The 19,261-nt window shown below is 41.4% G+C and overlaps 1 protein-coding gene across 1 annotated transcript in view; it reads left to right on the top strand.

The window, feature by feature from the left end:
* Positions 1–630: 630 nt before the first annotated feature.
* si:dkey-49n23.1 (semaphorin-3D) overlaps positions 631–19,261 on the top strand; it is a 77,781-nt gene continuing 59,150 nt past the window's right edge. The window contains exon 1 of the mRNA XM_067505200.1: positions 631–832. The gene's annotated coding sequence lies outside the window, so the exon portion shown is untranslated. The remainder of the gene's footprint in view (positions 833–19,261) is intronic.

Raw genomic sequence — 19,261 nt, forward strand, 5'->3', positions numbered from 1 at the left:
GCTGTGGGAAATGTAGCCACTCAAGCCTGAATGCACACAAGACAGAAGATGGTTAACTTACTTTATCCGAAGTCCAAAAACAGTTGTCGGCCCGCCCATCCACCAAGCCAACCCCGGTACAGGTCCGAGCCCGGACAAAAATGGGAGGGTTGCAGCAGGAAGGGCATCTGGCGTAAAAACTGTGTCAAATCAACATGCGGACATGATCCGCTTTGGCGACCCTGACTCACGGGATAAACCAAAAGGACAAAAAAATAAAGAAAATAAAACATCACAAACCTGGGATCATCTTCAGTATCAGCTACTACTTTTTGATTTGTTTTATTTTACTTTCACGTGCCAGATGATAATCCACTTTATTCCATATCTCAGTAAAAAAAATTAATAGTTTAGTTTATATTTGAATAAAGAGGCCTATCGTTAATAATTGTTTGGTACTACTCTTTTTATTCTCACAGGTATTAATTTCTCTTTTTGACTTTATTGAAAGCCCATTGTGATGTTTACAATTTGATGCAAATTCTATAAACAGCATGTATGAAAGCTATTACTGTCATCATATGATACCTTTGTGTTCTGATCACAACCTTGCAGGGCTGTGCAGACGGAGCTTCCCAGCGGTCCGTGAAGGCAGCAGCGTGCAGCCAAAGGGACCGGGCTGAAGGTGTGGCTCCGCCGCCTGCGCCCACATGTCTCCAGTTTGTTTATAAGCAGACACCGAAGTGTCCGGTACCCGCAGCATCACGTCCAGGATCCGTCTCTGCTTTCCCGCTGAACCAGACTGACGGGGAGCCCACAGATCAACGTCCAGACAGAGAGACACTACTGCTCGGTGAGTCCTTCAGGTTTATGTGTGTTGTGTGGATGCTCCGGGAAGAAAGAGCTGCTTTAATCAGTTTGGACAGTGTAAGAGCCCAACAGACGTGTGTTAAGTTGTGTTAAGGACAGTTTCATTCCATAGTCTTTGCAGGAACCTGTTCTGTTTCCTTTATGGGTTTTGGTGTTTGAGTGGATGCTGGGGTTCTTGTAGCAGAGTTTGTGGTCTCATGATGTCTAAAGGGTCATTGGAGGTTTGGGACTTGTTTAAACAGCCCAGCTTTGCACAGTTCTTATATGTCTTTCAGTAGTTGTTGAGGACATGCCAGGCGTCCTGGTAGACATTTTGGAGCTTATTGAGGGTTTCAGGGGTCCTTATAGATGGGAGAGGTTTAGAGGGTTTTCATTGAGGTTTCATCAGAAATTCTCTGTTCTTCCCAGAGTGTTGGCAGTGAATGAAAGTGTTCAAGACGTCCCTGAGATGTAGAGATTTGGACGGATGTTAGTGTGGACTAGGACAGCTTTTTTAAAAAAAATATAATTATTTATTTTTTAAGTTTGTTGAAAAAAAACTGCTTCACTTTTACAACTATCTGAGTCCCTGGTCTCTGGATGAGTCCAGTGTGAGACAATCTCTCCTCACACACCTGCTGTTTAATAAAAACAAAAAAGAACCATTAGACAGTACTGTGTGTGTGTGTGTGTCCGCTGTGATTAAACCTCCCCCAATTGTCCCGGGTTTTCCTGTTATGGAGTTCAGAGCCCCCTCTGCTGTACAGTCAGTGTGTGGGGCTGCTGTTTCCTGCCCTGTGTGTGTGTGTGTGTGTGTGTTCAGATTGCTGTTTTCCTGGCTGTATTGTGTCATTGTGCTGGAGATGCAGCCACCTGTGTGTTTGTGTACATTCATATTTACATTTACTCAACTTTTAGCTTTTCTCCTGTTTAAGTACTTGTACTTTACCAGTATTACCAACATTTCAGTTACTGTATTTTTGCTGTATTTTTGCACTTTCTTATAAGAAAATGTCTTGACTTAATTTTCAGGTAAACTAATTATTCTCACTATGACTAATCTGACCAGTATTTTTTTGTTCATGGATTTATTTATAAATTAAAAATAAAATATTATAAATTTCCAGAGTTCAAAGTTGCAACTTGATAGGATTAATTAATTAAATGCAACTAATTCTTTTAGCTTTAATCAAATAATAGTTTTCCCAAGTTGTAGTGCAACAATGTGCAACATTGCAACTGTGTCCTGCAGGTCACAAATATTCAGCAAAATAACTTTCAGCCCTAAACGTTATGCAGCAGTTACAATTAGAGCAATAATCCTGCTCACACATTCATGAAACATCAGTTATTCCAGCTTCAGGAAAACCCTCTGGGAGTTTCAGCCATTTTCCAAGGTAAACTTGTGAAAAACATAAAAGCGGCAATGAATTCTCAGCTTTGAAGATGTTCTGCTTTTATTTGACCTTTTATTACCATAAACTAATGTCTCTGGATGTCGACCTGTTGGCTGTGAGGAAACATGACATCTGAAGACATGGACTCTGCTGGCACTTTTTGCTGTTTCACAGATGAAGGAAAAGAACTAATCAGTCAGTTTTACGTTTGTCAGAGAAAGGACAGAAACAAACAGTCCAAGAGCTGATGAAAGCGTTGGTACCGGATCTGCTCCCACTGAGCCCATTAATGCTACTCCACTCCCTCTCAGTCCTCTCGTGGAAAGGGGGTGTCAGAAGACGGTCTGGCCTTCAGCACGCGGCAGCATTTATGTTCCACCGTAACGTGTCTTCCATCCCTGGGATCAACAAAGACTCTGGATGAAGTGCGATCTGATAGCTGTCGGCCAAAGAGAAGTGAAGTTCAAAGGCGGGCGTGTAGATCCTTATCACTTTCACTTCTGATGAGATTTTGTTTTGGCGACTCGTCAAGCTGCAACATTAGCACTAAGTAAACCGTGTTGACAACGTTCAGGAAACCCAATCTGTCATGTATGTACAGTAGAACAGACCATAATAATACTGCGGTCACCCTCTGATACGTCTGGTTCTCCTGTGAAAAGCACATTTTCTCCATTAAGAAACTGGCTCTTTCATTTTCAGCTGATTTAAAACAAACCGTTTTTCCTCGAGACAGAGGCCAAAAGCGCCGCAGAGATAATGATCCTCTGGAAACTGAGTGACTAACACTGAGGGACTCCCCTCTGCACCCATAACTGGAATGAGGCTCGTTATTGTTGGAATGGTTGGAACAGGGTTTTTTTACTTTACTGAATCAACGTGAAATACGCCACAGCCTCTAGGAAGAGCTGTGCTTCCCTGATGTCCAGTCTGTCTGACAGGCACATCAAGAATCTCAGCATTTCCCACAAGTCTTTGCAGCAGGTGCACATCTGCAGCCAGACAACCATGCAGCCCTAAAACAAAACAGCTGGATGATATAAGTGCAGAGATTACTCAGTTTTTCTAAGATCCTCACTTGTGCTTCATTGTCAGATGATGGCAGGAAGCTGTTGTTGCATAAAAATGAACCAACATTGGCCATTTACACCCAACTTACTGCCATATATATGCTGTTCATCTGAAATCAGGTCAATGTTGCGTCCATGTGGGACGAGCCGGAGGATTCATCGGAACAAACCCCAAAAATGTATTTTGTCCCATTACGGCACCAACATGTAGTTTGTCAGAAACATCTGGGTCATTTTTTTTAAATTGCCAGAATCTGAAAATGCAAGCGATAAACCTCAAAACTAAATTTTGACAATGTTCTTGTTAAAAAATAACTTTAATTGGAGCTGAACTCGGAGGCTGTTCGCTCTTCAGCTGTTGCTGCTCTGACTTCTGCATCTGCACGACTCTGTTTCCTGTAGAACTTTGGATCCGTCAAGAGTCACACGTTGTCCTTTTTCGTTGTTTGACCCTCAAGCTGTTTTGTGCTTCAGGCTTTTTCAGGTTTTTTCCTACGTTCACACAGAGCTGTGTTTCTCTGACTGAATGTGAGTGAACCCATTACCTGTCAGTCCCTGGGAGGTTACTTTAACCTTTAGGTACGGGGCTGTATCATACTGAGCCTTGCAGCTGGATCGGGTCTCGTCTTTCTTTTTCTGTCTGGTTCTGTTCTTTACAACTTTACAGAGCCGTCTCTGAAATGTGCTTCTCATTCTCCATGGATGTAATGCTTATCCACTGTGAACACACTTCACTTTATCCACTTTGTACATGTGTTTGAACCTCAGGTGGGTTTTTCATTCTGTTCATTCTGACTGTGACACCAGGTCTTCCATCATCTGATCTCTGCATCCTTATGACTGTTTGAGGATCCTGAAGACTGGATCTGACCAGATTCTGATTCACTTGCTTGTGACTCAGTGAATCATTTTCTGCCCTGAGTATCAGTCAGATTTTTGGATTTTAGTGGATTTTAGTGGATTGTGCTGCTGCCTCGTAGCCAGAAGGTCCCCGGTTCAAATCTGGGTCATCAGCATCTTTCTGTGAGGAGTTTGCACGTTCTTCCTGTGCTTGCATCAGTCTTCTCCGACAGTGCAAACACGTGCACGTTAGTTACACTCTGTAAATGTGAATGGTTGTCTGTCTGTGTGTGTCTCTCTGCATTGGTCCTGAGACAAACTGTCCAGGGTGGACCCTGCCTCTTACTCAATGACATCTGAGATAGACTCCAGCCCCCCATGACCCTGAACAGGATAACAAATTACAGATAATGGGTGGATAGCGAATATTTAGGCGTCTACACACACATGCATTCATGGATCTTTGTTTTGCAAGCAGACAAATGTGTTAGGCCTAAAACTTATTTTAGACAAACTTGTGTATGATAAAATAAAAGGAAAGTGTAAGGTGTGTATTAGGGTGAGTTAGGACTCGTGATCCGGCGACACACTGTAGGAGCCGACAGCGTCATTTTTAGGCATGTGGCCCATTTCACTTTCATTTTTTATATCCCCGATGGGAAAGTTGACATTAGCTGGAGAAACATAATGCAGTGGACACAACTATGGATGGAAATTCGCTCACTGTTTTTTTTTTTTTTTTTTTTTTTGAGTATTTTAAAGACCCTGTTGTTGTGATAATACTGAAACACTGAGGGCAGCAGGTAGGTTGTTGAGATCAGGGACATACATTTTCTTTGTGCCTGTGAAATGGCTGCGTGAGTATTTATATTTTAAGGATTTCTAGTATGTATGTATGTATTTATGTATGTGTACTAGGGGATATAAAGTAATTAGATCTTGTTTCATGCTCCAACCACAGTGTGAGCTTCCCTCCCTAATGACACTTTTCCTGCATTTCATTAGATTTTGGTTCCTTCATTTTTTTCATAGCTGTCTGCCATTAATCATGGCAGTAGCCATTGGAGAGTTCTGCCTTAAACATCTGCATACACACAGTTTTATTTGCCTTCGATGGCTCTGTAGAAAGCTGCTAGATATCTAATGTTTGTGTCATTTGGAATATGAAAAAGATTGATGATAAAACAATATAAAGACCAGTGCTGCCCGTGTCCAGCTGCACACACACCAGCCTAATGTGGCCCTGTCAGTACTAATGAATGGAATCAGCCTTTTCTTTCAAAGAAACCGAAACCTTCCCCCACGTTTTATTTATTTATTTATTTATTTTAACACCCGTAGAGCTGTAGTCCATGAATCACACTTTCCTTTGTGAGGATTTTAATTTAAGGCTTAGAGTTTGAGAAACTGGGCCTGTCAGTTCTGATTATTCCCACAGCAGGATTCAGGATTGAATTAGAATTGTGAGTGACCCTCATCCCAGCAGCTGAGGTGAAAATACACACTAACCCCCCCTGGGTGTCCTGTGGTCCTACGGAGTCCTGTGGTCCTACAGAGTACAGGACTGTCACAGATCTCAGTTTGATTCCAGAGTTCTGTGTGTGTGTGATTTGGACAACAAAATCAGTTTGAGGTTGGAGAAAAATGCTGGTTTTATATCTTTTTAACTTCACTAAGTGCTGTGACACAAAGGAAAACTGTAACTGTAGTTGGACAAATTGATATTGTTGCAGGATCAAATGTCCTGACGGTGAAAAACATCTTGGTGACATTTGTTTAATGTTCCCACTGTGTTAATGCCATAACTAATCATGTGTACAGGATTGGTGTGTGTGCATTTTAATTTAACATGTTTTCTTATCATCTTCTAAACTTCTTCTACTAACTACTAACTTTTCATGCATAGAGAAACAAATGTGGAAAAAAATCTATATCAGTAGATTCATACATTTTCCACCGTTTGCTCAGGTTCAGGTGCAGGGTTCAGAGGTCAATCAAACTTGCCCAGATTCCTTCTACCTTCTCTTGCCCCTCCTGTGGGATCCTGAAGTATTCCCAGCCCTGATAGGATAATTGATCCCTCCTGCATGTTATGGGTCTACCCCGGGGTCTCCTTCCAGGTGCCCCTGAGACATATAGGAGGCTTCCTGCCTTATTCGTTCGTAATCAGAGTTTATGACCATAGCTAACATTCTGTAGATGGACGGGTAAAATGAGAACTTCACCATCAGGTTCGCTACAACAGTTCTACCATCACTCTGGAACATTTGGGAAGGTGTGTGGATGCCAGTCAAATATGGAGGCTCACATTCCGGTGGCTGTACTTTAAAGCGTAAATGGTTTTTCTTCTGTTTACCACAGTTTTTCACAGTTGATGGATGAATTGCTTCTAAATTTAAGCATAGCACAGGGTTGGTCAAGGATACGGTCGCTGTCAGTCAGGATATAGACCAGATGGTTTATAGCAAGGTTTGTGGGATTCCAAATGTGCAGCATTTGAGAGTAACCTAATGGGAACCATCTTTACTTCAGCATATACGTAGATGGCTCAGCCAGTAACCATGTGGGAGTAAGAACCTGATCTACTTTTCCACAACGTGGGCAGAATCTTCATGGATCCTCCTGAGTTTGAGTGTGAGAGCTGGCTTTAGCCTCCATTCCAGCACCCTGACACAACTTTTCGGGACTTTAATCTTTCTTGGGACGTATCTGTTGGCTCATAGACACAGACATCCTTGACAGCTTTGCAAGTCTTTACATCTGTGTCAGATAGGTCCGGTCTGAGAAAAGAGCAACTTCCTCTTGTACCAGAATACAAAATATCACAGTAGCATGAAGGAACATGATCTGTTCACTGATCGCATGACATTTGGGTAATTTGGCCTCGATAAAACAAAAAACCTTCAGGACAAGTTTATTTGCATCATGAAATCTTTGTGAACGTTTTCAGAGCTGAGGATGGAATCCTTCGTTCCCACAATAAGCCCAACATTTCAATTTAACTGACAGAATAATGTGCAACAATAACTTGTCTTAGCAGTTTTTTTGTGGCTCCAGGGAGGAACTTTGAGGCTATGTGCCGCCACAGAAGTAGCTGATATGGGCGGGGAAAGGTCTGTGGTTTTTCAGCCTCCAGGTCAAAGTGTTTGGCCACAGAATAATTCATCAAAATCCACAGAGATGTCCCCACCCATCACCTTGGGGTTGTTAAATGAATTATTGCAGGTGATGTTTTCAGACTTGCTTCGAGTTTCATCATCTCTTTGTTGCCAACTCATGTCGATCCCCCTGTTCACATTATTAAATAAATAACTCAAAGCTACAATTAAACTGCCATGCCCTGAAACCACAGCTTAGCACACATGCAAAACATGCCAAACAGATAAAGAGCCCAGAATAACATCCTCCTCATTGTGCAAGAAGCGTCTTTGTCTTCTTCGTCTTCCAGCCCACAGTCAAGCATTTCTGGGACCCTCTTGTGTTTAGAGAGGTGGACACAAACACACACACACCTTTTGTGAGGCTGAGAAATTCCCCACCTTTTAATGCACTAGAGCATTTCCCACAATGGACACAAGACACACAACACAGCAACACAATGGTAGATGGAGTCAAAAATCAACGAGGGGCTTCATTCATCACATCATGTAGGTGTTATTCTACAAACCCGACTCAACACTTACTGTCTCTCCCACAGGTCAGAGCTGGGCTGGTGCGTGTGTGCGCACGTGTGTGCGTGCGTGTATTGTGGTTAATATCCTGCATGCTGGGAACGTGAGTTTGTGCTTGATTGTACAGTTACAACGGTTGAAATAGCTCCAACCTTGGGACAGTCCATAGCCTGGAAGTGTGTGTGTGTGTGTGTGTGTGTGTGTTCTAGGCGATGTGCATTCCTGACCGTGGAGTGGTTCCATTGTGGTTAATGGCTGTTAAGATGCTCTGTGTGTGTGTGTGTGTGTGTGTGTGTGTGTGTGTGTGTGTGTGTGTGTGTGTGTGTTGTTGTTTTTCCTTCCTCCTCTGCTGTTTCCTGAGTGTGTGTGTTTGTGGGTGCGAAGGAGACACAGAGGAAGGCAGATGTGACAAAAAGACAGATGAGCTACAAAGAACATTTCTACCTTATCTGTAAAATGTAGCACTTGTATGTGTTGTGAGTTTTTCTACTTAAAGCTACAATGTGGAACTTAAGCTGCCACAATCATCTGTGCTCCGCCCTGTGCTTCATTATGAAATTGCATGAAGTGAGAATCCTCTAAAATGCACTAATCAGGCAGAAACGATTGAAATTCTCTGATTAGCTACAGATGATTCTTGCTTACAAACTTTTAGAAGTAAATAAATTTGCATCCCAAACGTAGAACTGACAGAATTCCAGATGGAAACACCTCAACCACAAAAGTGAGGCTTGAAATCCTGCAAATGTCCTCATGACCAAAACAAAGGAACCAGCCAGAACAAAACAAAGCCTCAACATTTCCTGATCGATGTGCAGCACAGGAAGCAGAGCTATTTGACACCAGGCACGTAATTTGACACTGCATAGACACTATAGACACTGCATCTATAATGAAGTATTAAACCTTTTGTTTCTCTTTCGACTTAACTCCAAGTTATCAGACCGGATTGAAATGTGGCACAGGTTTGTGGCCCTTCCTGACACGAGCTCCCTGACTTTGCTGACCCTGGCATTGACGGTCAGAGTGTGTGGCTTGTGCATCCTCAGCAGTTGGGGTTGGACAGCTCAGAGGGTGGAAACCCGAACAAAGCCAGACAGGACCCGTCAGTACCTTAGGTTTCGTGTTTGAGCCGGGTTCAGTCACACAGGTTAGGATAATTATGTAGAACTGTGAAACGGATTACACAAATCCATGTTTCGTCTTTGATGGATTTAAAATGAGGTTGAATGAGCTCACTACACACCGTGTAGCCACACAGGCAGAAAACCATCTGGGCCTATTATAGCCAGGGTGAACTTCTTCAATGTTTACCGCCATCCATCACAGAGGTAAACATCTGTGAACCAGTGTCAAGGTCACAGAAAGCTTTGGTTGATTTCTAAAGTAGTCGTACTTTCAACAGTGCCCACAGTGTGTGTCAGTCTGCAGTCTGAAGTCTGGATCAGCCTCTGTCATTGTCCAAAAACTATTAAAATCACATGAGTCAGACTCATTGCTCCAATGAGTGACATGTTTCTTTTTTATTACAAAGCACTTGGATGAGAACCTGCTAACATTGTTGCCCCAAATGCTCAAAAATGATCATGTGCCACATGTCCATGTGAGAACTTCTCTTTTTCAGCTCAAACATCTCAACACTTTTTAACAGTTTCTCGACAAAGCATCAAGCACCAACACACTCTTTACTCCAGTTGAGTGTCATTTGCTAAAACTACATCATTTGTTGTTTAAACACCATTGGCAGAATTTACTTTAAAAATAAATTGAAACTATGTTTTTAGAGATTTCTGTTTATTCTATGCATCAATGCGCTCAGTGCTGAAAACCACAGTCCTGGTGGAGAAGCCATAAAATGGTGATGGATGGTTTGATTAATCACTTTCTGTGTTTTTCATTGCACATGTTACCAATAAAGATGCATCATGTTTTTGTAACATGACCAAAAATGTATACACACATTTAATGAAACCCAGGTGCAACCACTGACTTATGACATATGAATAAGTTTGTTTACTGATAGGACCGGTTCTGATCCGTCACAGCGGTGAAGGCAGCAGCAGCTCCACCTCAACACGATGATACATTAAATGTCAAAATGTTGTTGCCGGGAGTCGAAAACAGAGCTGAGGGGGAGAACAAGCTAAACTTAAGTATTTTTATAGCAAATTTCAGTCCAAAACAAACGTGCCGGTCCTGACAGGAGCATGAAGAATATGCAAAGTATATGCACATAGTGAGTAACAGACAAAGAGCAGACCACCCAGACAGGCTGACATCAGTGTCTCTGTCCCAGAGGACGTGACAGCTGAGCAGGACAGGGTTCACACATGCCTGACATGGAGCCAAGAGAGCCGGGTCACTCCAGAGGACGTTCTGCTTTATACCGAAGGTCATGGATCTGTGCGGGTCACTGGTCTGGTTCTAGTCGAGGCCCTGTACTTATAGAGATTAGCCCTGAAATGTCATGTTCTCCATGACGAAAAATGTCCCTGCATCATATGTGATGAATTAATTATGTTCTGTGTTTAAAGTAAACTTCAGCAGTGCTTTGGTGCAGTGGTGCACGCTCATGTTTACCCCATTGTTTCAGTTGGTTTCCACAATTTGCACTAAACACAGTGCAGCAGAGGGCAGAACAAGCTCCTAAAGCAGGTAGAGCATGTTAAAAAATCCACCTGATGATGGTGTTAGTTCTTACACATGTCTGGGACCAAATGGTTTCTTTAGACATTTCAAACAAAATGTCATGGTTGAGCTAGAAGAAAAGTCAGGGAATCGACAAACTTACCTTTGGATTTATTCTCTGGGGATCATAAAGATCTGCGCTGAATATAACGACGCTCCCTCAGAGAGTTGGTTCAGTCTGGATGAAAGTGGTGAACTGAGCCAGGCCTCAAAATGGGCCTGATGTGAGACGAGTTTAATCTAAATGTAGAATTTGTCTGCTGGAAAAACAGAAGTAGCTCCCTTTTTATTTTTAACATGTGGGGACCCGTGTGGTGAATCTGTCAAAAAGTGTGTATGTGCATCACACACCATCAACTGGTTCAATTCACCACAAATCCCAACAGCCTGCAGCCTGGAAAAGTTCATCAAACCCGAATTAACCTGATATCAACATTCAAGTCTAGACGTGAGTAAATTTGTGTGAATATTTCAGTGAACAGTCACTGTATCACATCCAGACCTGAGCCAAGTGCTGTTCATCCAGATGTAAGTTCTTAAAGTGAAGACCATCCCAGGCAGGTGGAGGATGTAACAGTCAGTTAGATTTAGTTTGCTTTGAGCAGAATCCATGGTGGCAGCACTTTCATACCCTAATGATATAACCTAACACCCATCTAGCCAAGCTGCATTATCACATGAGGGAGATGCAGCGCTTATGAACGAGATAACACTCCATGATAAATGTCCTGTATCTTAATCTGTTGTGATTTTAATACAGTTCAGTTCTTATGCAACATATCAGTGTTTAAAAAGGAGGCTTGGTGCTGCCAAATCAAACAGACTGATAATCACCTGGGGCTATTAATCATTCACTCTATTAATTCACACGTTACCTTTTTTTCTTCGCGTGGTTGATTAATAGACTTTTAAAAATGTTTCTCTCTTCCCCCACTTCTCTGGTTTTTGTATGGCTCAAGAATTATTCCACTCTTAACCTTCAGAGCGCTCTTCCATTTTCAGTGCGTGTAATTTCACAAAGCTCTAAGTCCAAACGATAAAAATAAGAACAGTCGGCGTTACTTTGTGCTCTGATGATCTGTGGTCCAGTTTGCACTTCATTAACATAAAAACACTTTGGTTTACACTGTGTGTAGGGACGACCCGATCCTGCATTAGTGTACTTGTCCTCATAAAACCTCTTGAATACTGCGCCCAATACCACGTTAACCTCTGCAGGTGGAAGAATGTCTGTGGTTTTAAAATAATTGATGAGGACTTAAGTAAAGCTGAAAACAAAGTGTTAACATCTGGTACTAACAGTCATACAGATGTTTCTATTACCCAGATTATTACCTTCTGTTATTTAACTTCTTATTCCTGTGGAGACTCTACAGTCCATGATGTCCACACTTCTCGATTCAGGATCTGATCCTGAGTCTGTGATTTCTTTTTCTTTTCTTTTCTTTTTGTTCTTTCAGCAAAAGTTTCTTTATTTATTAAAACACCAGTCACTGCCATATTTGTTTTTCCAGAATAACTGCAATGAACTGATGAGGATTTTACTGTCCATGAACTCATACTAGAGTCAAACTCTAGTTTAGCCCTCGTATTGGTACTAAAATGTAGTCTGGGACTAGTCTGGGAAAAAGTGGTATCGGGACATCACTACGTTAACTACAACGAATGAATGCGTCTTTGTTAACCACATCACAAATCCGATTTTCACAGCTAAATGCAAATCCAGCTCATTGTGAGTCCGGTCCAGAATCTCCATCACCACAATGACTCCAGAATCAACATATGAGGAATCGTTATGAGAGAAAACCCATCGGATAAAAACAATTTTGTCTCATTTAGGAGCCAGGAGGCTTTTATCTGTTCCGTTTCCTCTCCCTTTTATGAATGTGACAACATGAAAAGCCCAGGAGTCTCAGGAGTCTCACATTCCAGCTGCTGTCACTCTCAGTTTTAAAGTAACTCTCTCATTCTGCTTTTATCTACTGTCACTGTGTTGGAAAAAGAACAAATGGCACACGCACGCATACAACCACGCCCCTCTTCAACATCTGTTTTTTTGTCCGTTGCCACGCAAACAGTCCCCCCCGTTCCCCCCAACAGCAGCACTATCAGACTCTATTGTATCATTGTGTTGGTCTAGCCTACTAATTAATGAACCCTTATCAGGACTGGGACAACAATATAGTATTCCTGCCAAGCCAAACGCTTCCTTCCCCTCCGTGACCATCTGAACAAACCTGGGATCTGGCGCCAAGAGTCCACGACACAACGTACAGCAGACACACAGATGTTCTCAAAGTGTGAAGGAGTAATGACTTTTTGCGTGTCCTCTTTCCACTTTGGCCCAATGATTGAGCCATGTTGATATCGCTTAATATCAATCATTTGTTTGCACATACACTTAAAAGTATCCCAGACACTTTGGTTCTTACCTGGTGCTGGATTCCAGCTGCATGACAGATGTCTGTGCGTGTCTGCCTCAGTGCAGAGCTAAATCCATCATAAAATTAAACTGGCATACAACAAAAATCTAAATATAGGAAAAGGCCCCATATCCAGTACACACAGTACTACATCCATCTTTCAGAAGATACATTTATCTGCATTTGTTGGTTATTAGGCAGCTAATAAACAGCTACAGTCTGTATTGTAGTCATGTCCTTGGTTTGTCTGAACACACTGTACATCACTGTCTGCTCCCCGCTGGCCTCTGTTTGGTCTGTACAAGTATGAAAAGAACCGGCAGAGACAGAAATGACTGCATGCTGTACACGGAGCATAAACACACTGTTCATCTTAAAACACACACAAATAAAATGGCAAATAAAAGCCTTTGTTTTAATTCACGTCCTCAGGGGAAAAGTTTATTTGACTTGCTGCAGGACAATGTAGTTGACATAAAAGACTTAATTTTAGAGGCCATTGTTTCCTCTGAGGTGTGTGTGTGTGTGTGTGTGTGTGTGTGTGTGTGTGTGTGTGTGTGTGTGTGTGTGTGTGTGTGTCTGTGCGTCCCACTCCTGCACTCTTTCGTACAGTGCCCATCACTTGCAGAGCATCAGCAGAGACATTATTACTGCGTTGATTGGGTAACAAAGTACTAAATCTCTGCACTACTTACTGAACTGCTTAGAAACAGGAAGCAACGTTGTGTCTTCTGCCTCAAAGTTCTGTGCTTTGTTTCTCTTCATCCCAACCTACTTTTTGTCGCTCTGTACTCGAGGTCACCGACTTAATGGCTGTTGGATGCTTTTCTCTCCCTGCACATAATGACACACCGTGTTGCCGTTAACTTTGTGTATTTGTGTGCACGCTTGGCTTTAAATAGTTTGAACAAGTCCATTTAAATCCTGTTGGCTTTGTGTTCTTACTGTCCACTGCCACATTTCTTCCTAAAGCTGCTAGACATCCAAGTCTGTACTTAACTTTGCTGATTGCTTTATCCAGTAGAAGTTGCCTAATAATCTGCAGCTTCTGGTCTATAGATTGCTGCAAACTGCATCCCAAGTATAATTATGGACATGATAAAGGTCATTTAATGGATGGATAATTGTCCTATAGCAATAGTTTGGAATCAAACTAGTCTTATCTAATGTGAATGCTTCAGCACCATTTAAGCTTATTAAGGACATTATTGTTTCCGTTCACTTTTTTGATATCTTTGATACTTTTTATAATATTCAGCTTTTTTCTGCAAGTGTTTCTCATTCAAATGAATTGAGAAAATCTTCAGCTTTGTCTTGTTTCAGCTTTAACTAGCCAGGCGTACTTCAGCCTAGAGAGACCATTCAAACTTTCCGCAAGTCACAAGACCTTCAGCTATTATTCATTCAGCTTTTTAATTTCTTTTACAGTTTCTGAATAATTTGTAGTTTTAGTTTGAAGTACTTTTTGGTAAATTTTTGTCTTCTCCATTAGTGTGTATTGCGGATGTACTGTAACTTCTCAGCCTCAACTTTTATGAACTTTTTTCCTTCTCTTTCTTTTCGTAAGTCAAGTTTGTTCTTTCTGTAAGTATCCAGAAGCAGGGAGAGTACAATCTGAAATTCTCACTGGAGCCCATTGTAACAGAGGTCCAGAAATTCTCCCCAAATATACAAACGGGGGCTGTTTTGTCTGAGCAGTTTATAACCTGTTGTCTTCAGCAAATGTGAATGACTCAGCAGGTTCAAAGCTGTGGTTGCCATGGTAACAACCTGACACACACACACACAGAGGTAAATTATTGTACTTTTGTAATTTTCATAATTTCCCTATAACCGTTGCTTTTTCTCTTTTTGTTTTGTTTTTTGAATATTGGGCGTGATATTGCTGAGCCTGCAGAGTTTGGCAGCTTGATCATTGAGCTGCGTTTTTTTTTGGTGTCTTCTGTACAGTGCGACCTCTGATGTGAGCAGCTACAGGAAGCCAGTGTAGAGATCTGAAGACAGGTGTGACATGAGTCCTTTACGGCTGATCAAAAATTAGACTTGCTGCTGCATTTTGGATCATCTGCAGGGTTTGATATTTCATAGTGGTAACCTCATTAACAGAGCATTGCAGTACTCAAGACGAGATATGGCCGAGATATGACCTGTACTACCACCTGTACTATGTTGGGTTGTATATCCTGTTAGGTCTGATCTTTCTGATGTTGTAGAGGGCAAATCATAACCAGAGACTGAGGAAACTGAGGTGGTATCAGTTTAGTTTGAGGAACAGACTTTTGTGACTGAAGACTGCTAACGGAAGAATCTGTGACTGATGTGATGGCTGAGTTTTCATCACATAGACTTCTCACACTTTAACCATTTGAATTACTCCAATGAATTTGTCCAGCAACTTGACAGGTTTAGTGCTTTCATTTCTGCATGACTGCATCTTCCTGACTCTGATATCAAACCTCCACGTGATAAGAAAGAATCAAACTACAGTAGGTGTCTGTTGTGGAAATGGAAACATTAAACACACACACGAAGACTGAAAACAGTGCGTCAGGGTTTGGGTGGTGGCTCTAAATGTTTTATGTCACTGTGTTGTTTTAGTTTCTTTTCTAGGACAATTCAGTGTGTGTGTGTTTGTGTGTGCGCACGCGTGTGTGTGTGTGTTGGGGGGGAGCTGGGGGGGTTGTTGCACAACGCTTACACTAGTTTTACACTGTGAAACACACATGCAGGCACTCACACAATTACACACCACTGTCCCCTAATAGAAACTCTAGAAACTAATTCATCTTGATCTTTATTTTTCTCAGACACACAGCAACTTTTTTTTTTTTACAGCAAACCACAAATACAAAAATTGCACTACACGTTAATGTCCTTTAAATCTCTGCATCTTAAACACACAGCACTTCAAAGGACATTGTATTGACGTACATTCATTTCCTGGAGACGTTCTTTATCTCTAACCTGATCCTTAAACCTAGTTTAAGGATTTGTCTTTCTAAAAGGAGATCAAGTCCCCACAGCTTGAGTGTTTGATGTCCCCACAACATGTGTAACACACACACACACACACACACACACACACACACACACACACACACACACACACACACACACACACACACACACACACACACACACACAGCACCTCAGGGTGCAGCTGTGGATAAGCAGAGGTATCTGGAAATGCTTTATTTAATGCTGGGGAAGAACCAAATGATGAAAGCTCGTCTGAAGCTGAAGTGGTTTCATTCTTTGTTTTCCTTAAAATGAATTGTGTTTTCAAAGAATGTTGGTGAGCTGCATCAGGTCTGGACTGAATGTTTGGCATTAGTTTGATTCCTTTATGCTGGACAGTGCTACTTGAGTTTAAACAGAGCTCTGTTTTAGCACAAATCACTGCATCAGTGAAGTAAAATGCAAGAAAATTCCTCTCAACTTTAAAAGCTCCATTAGTGATTATCAGACTTTTTGTCTTTACATTTTTTCGAGACGTGTAGTTTATTAATGTTATGAAGGTGAATTTCAGTGTCCACAGTTCAGTGTTAGTAACTTAAACCACTTTTTTGTGCTGTGCATGATATAAGGATTCTAACAGGAAACCTTCAGGCTGATTCAACTGTTTCAAAAAACTAATGAGCAATTCATCAAATGTCCATAAGAAAAATGAGGGGAAATGATGTTCGGTACTGAAGAGGTTTATTTGGCTGCGCTTTAAGCAGATGCACATTCTGCTGCTCATCACTGTTTTGCTGTGAATTCTGTTACCACCCAAAACCACAGGCGTCAGCAAATCAACCCTGATGATCGTGAGGATTTTAGCTTTAACGCTCAGTTGGAAACACCACAACCGTTCTGCAGCTTCCGGCTTTATTGTATGTTAATAACAGAATTGAGAGCGCTAGCGTTTTCCTCATTGACCTTCTGGTACCTGAGCCATATTCCAACTGTCCACAACAGAACACTTCACTGCAAACCGTGCTGATGGGGGTCGTAGCAGCAGGGGTGACGTCTACTGATTTGTGAACATGAACTCATCCACTCTTTTACAAAATCTGGATGCTTCTCATTCAATTTTCAAAAAGTGTGCAGACATACACAGCAAAGTAATACACACCTTGTTAAGAGTACACACACTCCATAGTAGATCAAATACATTATTTGAGCAAAGGGAGGAGACAACAAAGCTGAATTTAACAGGAATCCACTGCTCTAAACTGGGACAGTGTTTGCTAGAAAACAGCAGCTCGTGGTAACGTTCTGGTAACAGCTGTAGACAAAATAAAGAAAGTTTTACAAAGTCTGCAGCTTTTGTGTTGTTTAAGTGCCTGAAATTAGGTTTTACCAATCAGGTCTGATTGTGTGTGTGGATTAGAGAAGCAGGAAGCACATAAAGTTTCTCTGAAGAACAGAAAGTGTTAGATTGACGTCCAAATTGTAAAGGACAGGAAGTGTTTCTGTGTGCAGGTGTCAGAGTTAAACTCTTTGTAAAGTCTTATTTTGAAAAGCTTTACATCGAACAGCTTTTAAACACATTTAAAAGCTGTTTTTTCACACCAGGGAATTAAATGAACAAATTAAACATTCATTAGATCTGAGGCAAAGCTGACGAACCTATTGTCGTAACCTATTGTGTTTTTAATGTTTCAATATTGTTATTATTATTTAGTTACGTATTTATTTGTGCATCTGTCCCAAATGTTCTGAAATGTGTTGCTTTTTCATTATTTACATTTTACACTGTTTCTAACTTTTCTGCAAATGGTAACTGTGGATTAAATAGGATAAAAGTAACATATATTAGATAAAGATTCATATATTTACATGAAGCTATTTTTTAAACTTCCACTGGGGAAACTCCATAGATAATCTCTCAGCAAACATTTGCCTTATTAAATACACTTTTTCTCAGCTAATTTGTTTCTGCCATTGAGCTCCATTGTTGTTGAGAAGCTTTTAGAAACACATCAGTGAATCACACCCCAGGAGGCCCCTCAGGGTCACAGTGTGTTGGTGCTTTTCAGCCTGAAGTGAAGTGAATAGGCTAAAAGTGTTGACTCTCAGTGATACCAGTGACAGGAGGAACACATTGCACGATCAGAAACAAGTTGCTTGAACAAAAAAAAAAAGTTAAGTGCATTCTCCAGTTTAGATGTTTTCATACAGTGAGATGTGTATGAATGTTCCCTTGTTAGACTTTTGACGTGTGTGTGTGTGTGTGTGTGTGTGTGGAGGAGTGCAGGGTGTAGCTGGTAATGCCTGGGATCAGCGTTGGAGCGATGGCAGATATGGAGGCAGTGGGAGTAGATAATCTGTGCTCCTCTGATTCCTTATCGCTGCAGCAGAGATTCAGAGCAGATACACAAACATGGTCTCACACTGTGAAGCGAACGTTGCTGCTCTCTCTGTTCCTTTTCTCTGCTCTGTCAGCCTCTTTAGCAGCTTCCTAACCGGCATTGGAAGTTTTATTAGGTTTTATTTCACTCTACAAATGGAAACTAGGCTGATATGTTGGCTGCTATTAATAACCCATCACCACTTAAAATAAAGTTTATACATTTGACATGTTTTGGGGGAAGGCGATGAGATGTCTCAGCTGTGGTGTAAATGATTAGTGAAAGCTCCTTACTGACCACAGTTAAATGCAACTGACTGTTGTTATTAACCCATTGTTCATTCAATGGTTGCCTTCATTCTTTTAATATGCTCTTTATTTAGCATCCATGGGCCAATGTGGTGTTAGTCACGTGGCAAAAACTACAGCTTGTATGTATGATGCAAAGCTGCATTTAGTGATCCATTAACTGCCTGCAACCAGAAACCAGTTAATATTTATACTTGTAACCTACTTTTATTTTCTGGTGGAGACACGTTGGCTGCAGCAGAACTTTCCAGTCTGGATCTTGGTTTCATCATGGAGCTGGCACATTCCTTAAAAAGTTCTGGGCTGCGTCGCCCCGTAACAATGATCCATATCCACTGAGCAATCGTTACTTCCCCCAATAGAAACCATTGTTTAAAGCAACCACCACCACCCCCACACATCAGCACCAGCACATATATGTAATGTCATTGTTTTTGAGATATCATGGTCATCTAGGAACTTCAACTTTGTCCAACTATTAGAAATATGTGGCACGCTTTCCTGCACCAAACAGAAAAGCTGTCGTGTGTATGAACACAAATCAGATCAGTCCATCCATGTCCTGAAGGAGCAAAGAGAAAACAATAAGCTTCAAGCTGAAGTTATTGACTGCAGCTTGCACAAGTATGCACTTCAAAGTGTCTCTCTGCTCAAAATATGGCTCCAAAAAGAAGCTGCAGTGAAATCAGATCCTGCCTGT

This window comes from Channa argus, chromosome 5 (genome assembly GCF_033026475.1).
Source record: "Channa argus isolate prfri chromosome 5, Channa argus male v1.0, whole genome shotgun sequence".
Lineage (NCBI taxonomy): Eukaryota > Metazoa > Chordata > Actinopteri > Anabantiformes > Channidae > Channa > Channa argus.